Raw genomic sequence first — 10229 nt, 5'->3', positions numbered from 1 at the left:
GATATAGATTGCAATCCTACATGTCCTATTATTCTTGGTAGACCTTTCCTTAGAACGATTGGTGGAATTATTGATATGAAAAAAGGAAACATTTGATTTCAAGTTTCGTTAAGGAAAGGCATGGAACAATTTCCTAGAAAGAAAATTAGGTTGCCATATGAATCTATTATGAGAGCTACTTATGGATTGCATACCAAAGATGACAACATCTAGATTTATGTTTTTATGCCTAGCTAAGGCCGTTAAACAATATCGCTTGTAGGGAGGCAAACCAATCTTATTTTGTTCTTACTTTTTTGGTTATGTTTTTCAATAAATAATCCATCTAGCCTCTAGTTAGAAGTGTTTTTGTGTTTTAATTAGTGTTTGTGCCAAGTAATACCTTTGGGATGGCTTATGGTAATAGTTGATTTGATCTTGCTGAAAAACAGAAACTTTTGCGCCCAGGAAAATAATTTTCATTTTTAACAAAAGCGTGATAAAATACTGATTCTTTTTTAAGAAGATTAATATACAAATTTCCCAGGTTTTTCTAATTTCTCAGAATTTGTGGAGTTACAGAAGTATTCTAGATTTCCAGTTTGATACAGACTGTTCTGTTTTTGACAGATTCTGTTATCTATGTGTTGTTTGCTTATTTTGATGAATCTATGGGTAGTATCGGGGGGTATGAACCATGGATAAGTCAGAATACAGTAGACATTACACCAATATAAATAAATAATGAGTTCACAACAGTACCAAAAGTGGTGATTTTATGTTCTTATACTAACGGATCTCATGAGATTTTCTGTTGAGTTTTGTGTTGTGAAGTTTTCAAGTTTTGGGTAAAGATTTGATGGACTATGGAATAAGGAGTGGCAAGAGCCTAAGCTTGGGGATGCCCAAGGCACCCCAACGTAATAATCCAGGACAACCAAGAGCCTAAGATTGGGGATGCCCCGGATGGCATCCCCTCTTTCGTCTTCGTCTATCGGTAAATTTACTTGAGGCTATATTTTTATTCACCACATGATATGTGTTTTGCTTGGAGCGTCTTGTATGATATGAGTCTTTACCTTTTAGTTGGCCACAATCATCCTTGTTGTACACACGTTTTGAGAGGGACACGCATGAATCGTGATTTATTAAAATACTCTATGAGCTTCACTTATATCTTTTGAGCTAGGCAATTTTGCTCTAGTGCTTCACTTATATCTTTTTAGAGCACGGCCGTGGCTTTATTTTGTAGAAATTATTGAACTCTCATGCTTCACTTATATTATTTTGAGATTCTCTCTAAACAGCATGGTAATTTGCTTTGGTTATGAATTTAGTCCTAATATGATGGGCATCCAAGAGGGATATAATAAAAACTTTCATAGAAAGTGCATTGAATTCTATGAGAATTTTGATTCCTTATGATTGTTTTGAGATATAAAGATGGTGATATTAGAGTCATGCTAGTGAGTAATTGTGGATTGTAGAAATACTTGTGTTAAAGTTTGTGATTCCTGTAGCATGAACGTATGGTGAACCGTTATGTAACGAAGTTGGAGCATAATTTGTTTATTGATTGTCTTCCTTATGAGTGGGGGTCGGGGAAGAGCGATGATCTTTTCCTACCAATCTATCCCCCTAGGAGCATGCGCGTAGTACTTTGTTTCGATGACTAATAGATTTTGCAATAAGTATGTGAGTTCTTTATGACTAATGTTGAGTCCATGGATTATACGCACTCTCACCCTTCCACTATTGCTAGCCTCTCTAGTACCGTGCAACTTTCGCCGGTGCCTTACACCCACCTTTTACCTTCCTCAAAACTACCACCATACCTACCTATCATGGCATTTTCATAGCCATTCCGAGATATATTGCCATGCAACTTCCATCGTTCCGTTTTATTATGACACGCTCCATCATTGTCATATTGCTTTGCATGATCATGTAGTTGACATCGTATTTGTGGCAAAGCCACCATTCATATTTTTTATACAAGTTGCTCTTGAGTCATTGCACATCCCGGTACACCGCCGGAGGCATTCATATAGTCATATCTTGTTCTACTATCGAGTTGTAATTCTTGAGTTGTAAGTAAATAAAAGTGTGATGATGATCATTATTAGAGCATTGCCCCATGTGAGAAAATAATGATGGAGACTATGATTCCCCCACAAGTCAGGATGAGACTCCGGACGAAAAAAGAGAGAAAAGAAGAAAATGAGAGAAAAGAGAGAAGGGACAATGTTACTATCTTTTTTCCACACTTGTGCTTCAAAGTAGCACCGTGATCTTCATGATAAAGAGTCTCCTATGTTGTCACTTTCATATAGTAGTGGGAATTTTTTTTATTATAGAACTTGGCTTGTATATTTCAGTGATGGGCTTCCACAAATTGCCCTAGGTCTTCGTGAGCAAGCGAGTTGGATGCACACCCACTTAGTTTCTTTTTGAGCTTTCATAAACGTATAGCTCTAGTGCATCCATTGCATGGCAATCCCTACTCAATTACATTGATATCTATTGATGGGCATCTCCATAGCCCGTTTATACGCCGCCTAGTTGATGTGATACTATCTCCTTCTTTTTGTCTTCTCCACAACCACCATATTCTATTCCACCTATAGTGTTATATCCATGGCTCACGCTCATGTATTGCATGAAAGTTGAAAAGGTTCGAGAACATCAAAAGTATGAAACAATAGCTTGGCTTGTCATTAGGGTTGTGCATGATATAAATATTTTGTGTGATGAAGATGGAGCATAGCCAGACTATATGATTTTGTAGGGATATCTTTCTTTGTCCATGTTATTTTGAGAAGACATGATTACTTTATTAGTATACTTGAAGTATTATCGTTTTTATGTCAATATTAAACTTTTGTTTTGAATCTTATGGATCTGAACATTCATGCCACAATAAAGAAAATTACATGGATAAATATGTTAGGTAGCATTCCACATCAAAAAAATTGATTTTATCATTTACCTACTTGAGGACGAGCAGGAATTAAGCTTGGGGATGCTTGATATGTCTCCAACATATCTATAATTTTTTATTGTTCCATGCTATTATATTATCTATTTTGGATGTTTTATATGCATTAATATGCTATTTTATATTATTTTTGGGACTAACCTATTAACCTAGAGCCTAGTACCAGTGTCTGTTTTTCCTTGTTTTTGAGCTTCGAGAAAAGGAATACTAAACGAAGTCCAAGCGGAATAAAACTTCACGATGATTTTCTTGGACCAGAAGACACCCAGGGGACTTGGAGTCCAAGCAAGAAGAGCCGCTAGGCAGCGGCAAGGGTGGAGGGTGCGTCCTAGGGGCGCGCCCCCCTACCTTGTGGGCCCCTCGGGAGTCCCCTGGCCTAGCTCTTCCTCCTATATATTCACATATATTCCAGAACCACCAGAAGCATCCACGCAAACACTTCTCCACCGCCGCAACCTTCTTTTCCCGTGAGATCCCATCTTGGGGCCTTTTCCGGCATCCTACCAGAGGGGGATTCGATCACGGAGGGCATCTACATCAACTCTATTGCCCTTCCGATGAAGCGCGAGTAGTTTACCACAGACCTACGGGTCAATGCTAGTAGCTAGATGGCTTCTTCTCTCTCTTTGATTCTTAACACCATGTTCTCCTCGATGTTCTTGGAGATCTATCTGATGTAAACTTCTTTCGCGGTGTGTTTGTCGAGATCTGATGAATTGTGGATTTATGATCAGCTTATCTACGAATATTATTTGTATTTTCTCTGAATTCTTATATACATGATTTGATATCTTTGTATTTCTCTTCAAATTACCGGTTTGGTTTGGCCAACTCGATTGGTTTTTCTTGCAATGGGAGAGGTGCTTAGCTTTGGGTTCAATCTTGCGTGATTTCACCCAGTGACAAAGTAGGGGTAGCAAGACACATATTGTATTGTTGCCATCGAGGATAAAAATATGGGGTTTTCATCATAATCATTGCCTTGGATATCGTCATAACTTTTCTCTTTTCTATCAATTGCTCGACAGTAATTCGTTCACCCACCATATTATTTTCCTTCATGAGAGAAGCCTATAGTGAAACCTATGGCCCCCGTGTCTATTTTCCATCATATTAGTTTCCGATCTACTATTTTGCAATCTTTTATTTTTAGATCTATAAACAAAAAAATTATCTTTTGTTTAGTTCTATCTATCTCTATTAGATCTCACCTTTGCAAGTGACCGTGAATGGTTTGACAACCCCTTTATCACGTGGGGTGCAAGTGTTTGATTGTTTGTGCAGGTGCATCTATTGGGGACTTGCGCGTTTCTCCTACTGGATTAATACCTTGGTTCTTAACTGAGGGAAATACTTACCTCTATTGTGCTGCATCACCCTTTTCTCTTCAAGGGAAAAACCAACGCAAGCTCAAGAAGTAGAAGTAATTTATTGGCCAGAAAATAGGGCAAATGAAGCATCAGGGTGCCCACAAACCAGGCTGGTGCGCCTACCCCTTGGGCGAGCAACCTGGGATTGTGGCCCCATCGCATGTCTTCTGGTCTCTCCCCGAAGCTTCTTGGATCTCTTATGTTCTAGAAAAAAATTGTCGTAAAGTTTCATCGTGTTTGGACTTTGGTAGGTACGGTTTTTCTGCGAAACAAAAAACATGCAAAAAAACATTAACTGACAATGGACACTAAGTGATGCGGAGCATCCCATGGTCATCCCCATGGACCTACCTACGTCTCCCATGACACCACTTGGACCAATGACAAGAGCACGAGCAAAGGCTATCGAAGATAAGGTGACCTCGCTCCTCTCTGAACTACCACTTTCTATACATGAGACATGGCTACTACCTCAAGCGGAAACACTATGTGTGATCAGGTACTTGAAGGAAGGCCACGGAGCAGCTACATCCAACGGACAAGACGGTGAGGACACCAAGTACAAGGGACAAGAAGAAGAGCTGCCATTGAAGCTACAGCCACCGGACGACCGGTCGGGACCGAACGTCCGGCACCTGAAGCCCAAGCTACCCAAGTCCCAGCTGACGCAAGATACAGCGAGCGGACGTCCGGCAAGGACCGGACGACCGGCCACACCTCCCAGCGAGCGGACGACCGGCCAAGATCGGACATCCGGCGCCACCGCACCCGAGCCAAAATTAGCGGGAGTCCCAAGTGACCGGACGTCCGGCGCCACCTTCACAGAACGGAAATAACGGAAGTCCGGCGACTACCGAACGTCCGGACGCCCACGAGCCACCGGACGACTAGCCCCCAGCAGACGTCCGGTACCTGTCTGCGTACAAAGCTCAGGCCCGAGGCCCATGTATCCCTCTCCCACTTACCCCTTCGTGGACCTAGACTATATATACTCCTCCACCTCCTCCTAGTTAAGGTTAGCGTTGTGTTAGCTCATATGTGAGATAGAGCTTCGCTCATCCATCCGGATCTACTACTTTGCGAGGGACCGACACCTCTTCGGAGAAGATCCACTTGGATTCAAGACCCCTAACAGGAAGACCTCAAGACCTCCTCTCGGAGAAGAACCGGTTACCTATGTATCGTCCTTTGTTGGATTCGGATCATGTATCTCTTTGGGTTTCGAGGATCTAGCATATGTGTGACCTAATCTCGTTGGTTTGAGTGTTTCTCTTGTGTTCCCCTTCGTGATTTCCCCTTGTGTTCTTCGTGTTCATCGCGGGATCCGCTCCTTTCGTGAAAGATCGGCCGTATAGGGTTCCACCCTACATCATCTTGGTATCATGAGCCACGTTGATCACGATTTTGGAGCCTCCCCTCTTCGTTTTCTAGCTTGATTTTGTTGTGTTCTTCCCCAATTTTGAAAATCCCCCACCAAAAATAGCCCCAATTTTTTTGTGATTTGTTGGTGTGATGAAGTTTTGTTGGATTTGATCCATGGATTTGCTTTTGCCATGAGTGGATCTAGCTTTTTCCCTTCTTTTTGACCTTTTCCATCCACAAAATCGCCCGGATTTGACTGATTTCGCCACCACCACCACGAACCCTAGCTGTTCATCCCGTGCCCGAAATTGCCCAGACACCGGACGTCCGCCAGCCACCAGACGCCTGATGACCGGACGACCGCTCCACCATCGGACGTCCGATGTTTCCTGACGAAACTGAAAAATTTCAATTCGGCTACCACCACCTCTACACTTCCGCATACGCACTCCTATACCCTTTCCACCTCCGCATACGCACTCCTATACCATACTCGCTTTCCGCAACCACCATTGCTTACTCGTTTCACACTCCGACACAATTTTGCCACATTTGGGTTTGAGAACTTGAGTTGTGGTTCCCGTTTCCTAACGTGTTTTGGCTACTTAGGGACGGTTCGACATCAATATCACCGCCGCTCATCTTCGCCACGGATTCGTCATCGACAACAACCACTCCACCATTTTGACACCATACCATAAGCAAGAACGGTAACCTCTTCTTGGTTTCGTGATACCCCATCATTATACACTCTTGCCATTACATTGATCACCACCATAGCCCATTTTTCCTAACTTACCCATCGAGACTAGCCTTTGAGTATTGCCGGCAACGTGACTTGTGCACATTAGTGATCATACTTCCCATAGCATACATACCGTATCATCTTGGTGCATATCTTGGTATCATCTCTTGTGCCACGAAGTTGTCACCGCATACACAATTGCTATCTTGGTTCGTAAAGCATTGCATGAGAAAAGAGCTCAAAAGAGAAAGAGCCAAACAAGCTTTTAAGCAAAAAGGGAAAGATAAGCAAAGAGCTTATAAGCAAGAACCATAGCATCATACTACATTAAGATTGTCATACTTGATCATCTCGGATCATATCATCGGACTACCATACATATAGCCTACTTGGGATAGAAGTCGTTGCATTTTTGCTTAGTAGGTTGGGCACAAGTTTCATATTCGTCTATTGTGCAATCGTGCTAGCGTCTCTCTAGTGTTGTGCAACAAGAGCATTTTCGTGGATTCCACATTTTGGCTCATTCCTTGGTTACACGGCCCCACTTATCTATTTGCGTGTGTGTTTCCGTGTATGACATCTTGCTATTGGTCTACTTGTTGCATTTGCAATTTGTGAATTTTTTCCAACATTTTTGAAGCTCACTAACAATTGCATCAAATTTTGTGCCACCATCTTAACCAAGCTCCACCATAAGCTTTTACTTGTGTAGGTGTGAGAAACCAACAAGAATTGGTACCAATTGTGATATTTCCTTGTTCCACATTTGACTGATCATTGATCCATCTTCAACATCGGTCAAGGTACATTTGGTATAAGTTCTTCTCTTTCTCCCACTCACATATTTCCTTGGAATGGATAGGCCAAGTACTTCTACTAACCCACTCTTCATCGAGCAAGACGACGACATGTCCTCCTACGTCATAAAGAGCCACCTTTTTGGTGCACAACAAGCTTTGCATCAAGAGCAACAAGCAATGAGCGACCGCATTGACCATCTCGCCGCCGACTTGCGACTATCCAAACAACGTACAAGAGACTACTTCGACAACAAGCTCAACGAACACAAACAAGAGAATGACGCAAGAATGGACGAGATTCGTGCCTTGTTGGTCAACCGCTCTTCTACCACTTCGTCCTACTCAAGACGGAGCCGCTCGAGTCGACACTCCGACGACACTATCTCTGGCTCAAGTACTCTGACATTGAACACTCTTCGTCGTGCCGCGCGTCAAGATCGTCAAGAAACCACAATCCTCTACACGACTACGACTCTCAAGATCAAGTTCGCGTGCAAGAACATCGACACCGTCAAAACCAAGCTACTTTCGCGCAAGCACAAGAACGGCAACGCCAATGCCAGAAGAAGAGGAAGAGCGACCACGACTACACCAAGATGCACAATATGCCGAGGCACAACGTCAAGAACAACAACTACGTGAAGCTCAAGCACTTGAAGTGCAATGTGCCCTCTGAGATTCAAGTTCAGCCGTAGCCACGCGCAACTTGCAAGCTCGTGAGCAACAAAAAGCGCTTCGCGAAGAAGTTCAAGAGAGGAACTATCAAGCTCGCGTGCATCGTCAAGTTCTTCAAGCTCCTCCACAAGCTTGACAAGCTCCTCCACAAGCTCGACAAGAACATCAGGTTCACCAAGAGCAAGAAGACAATGGAAATCCTCCAAGACAAGAGCAAGTTGAGGGAGACAATCCTCCTCATCAAGGACTTCATCATCCCCGACCCCAACACAATGAAGAGCAACGCTACGGCAAGCTAAAGTTCACCATGCCTAAGTTTTTCAGAAGCAATGATCTCGAAGAGTACCTTTCGTGGGCATTGAAGGTTGACAAAATCTTCCACTTGCACAACTATGAGGAAGAGAAGAAGATCGCGATGGCATCCCTTGAGTGTCAAGACTACATCCTCATTTGGTGGGAACAAGTCATTGAGCACCGAGAGGCAAGAGGTGAACCACCCATCACAACTTGAGCGCAAATGAAGGATGTCATGAGAGCACATTTCGTTCCTACCTACTACAACCGCGACCTCTTCAAGAAACTCCAACTACTCAAGCAAGGAACCAAGAGCGTTGAAGAGTACTTCAAGGAAATGGAGATTGCCATGATACGAGCCAATGTCGCGGAAGATGATGAGCAAACTATGGCACGTTTCTTGAATGGACTCAATCATCCTATCAAGAAGATCGCCGACTTCCAACCATACTCGAACCTCATCGAGCTAGTGCATCAAGCTACCAAGGCGGAACGTCAAGTGCAAGATGACTTCAAATATGCCAAGTTCTCATCCAAGTCCCATGGTTCCTCCAACCCTCAAGCTTCAACGACTTCAACACCTTCTACCTCAACCAAGCCATCTACAAGCAACGACGACAAGTCAAGTTACAAGAAAACTTCGACAACCTCAAGTCGTCCTCCTACTATAAGCAACTTCAAGCCGAGAGCTTCATCATCATCTTTCCCAACCGATGAGACCATCAAGACAAGTTCCTTCAAATGCTTCACCTGTGGCGGCCGAGGCCACAAGTCCTTTGAATGTACAAACAAGCGCACCATGATCTTCAACGATTATGGTACTGCTACCTCTTGAGCATGCATTGGTTTTCCCTTGAAGAGGAAAGGGTGATGCAGCAAAGTAGCGTAAGTATTTCCCTCAATTTTTGAGAACCAAGGTATCAATCCAGTAGGAGACTACACACAAGTCGCCTAGTACCTGCACAAACAATCAAGAACCTTGCAACCAACGCGATAAAGGGGTTGTCAATCCCTTCACAGCCACTTGCAAAAGTGAGATCTGATAAAGATAATAAGATAAATATTTTTGGTATTTTTGTTGTATAGATTGGAAAATAAAGACTGCAAAGTAAATAGTAAATGAGAATTATAGATTGGAAACTTATATGATGTAAAGTAGACCCGGGGGCCATAGGTTTCACTAGTGGCTTCTCTCATGATAGCATGTATTATGGTGGGTGAACAAATTACTGCCGAGCAATTGATAGAAAAGCGCATAGTTATGATGATATCTAAGGCAATGATCATGAATATAGGCATCACGTCCATGTCAAGTAGACCGAAACGATTCTGCATCTACTACTATTACTCCACACATCGACCGCTATCCAGCATGCATCTAGAGTATTAAGTTCATAAGAACGAAGTAACGCATTAGGCAAGATGACATGATGTAGAGGGATAAACTCAAGCAATATGATATAAACCCCATCTTTTTATCCTCGATGGCAACAATACAATACGTGTCAGTTCCCTTTCTTTCACTGGGATTGAGCACCGCAAGATTCCAAAGCTAAGCACTTCTCCCATTGCAAGAAAGACCAATCTAGTAGGCCAAACTAAACCGATAATTCGAAGAGACTTGCAAAGATATCAAATCATGCACATAATAATTTTGAGAAGAACCAAATAATATTCATAGATAATCAAATTCATAAACCCACAATTCAACGGATCTCGGCAAACACAACACAAAAGAGTATTACATCGAATAGATCCCCAAGAACATCGAGGAGAACTTTGTATTGAGAACCAAAGAGAGAGAAGAAGCCATCTAGCTAATAACTATGGACCCGAAGGTCTGTGGTAAACTACTCACACATCATCAGAGAGGCTATGGTGTTGATTTAGAAGCCCTCCATGATCAAATCCCCCTCCGGCAGATCGCCGGAAAAGGCCCCAAGATGGGATCTCACAGGTACAGAAGGTTGCGGCGGTGGAAAAGTGGTTTCGTGGCTCTCCTGGAT

Source organism: Aegilops tauschii, chromosome 7 (assembly GCF_002575655.3).
Source record: "Aegilops tauschii subsp. strangulata cultivar AL8/78 chromosome 7, Aet v6.0, whole genome shotgun sequence".
Taxonomy (NCBI): domain Eukaryota; kingdom Viridiplantae; phylum Streptophyta; class Magnoliopsida; order Poales; family Poaceae; genus Aegilops; species Aegilops tauschii.
Note: the sequence above shows the minus strand (reverse complement) of the source record.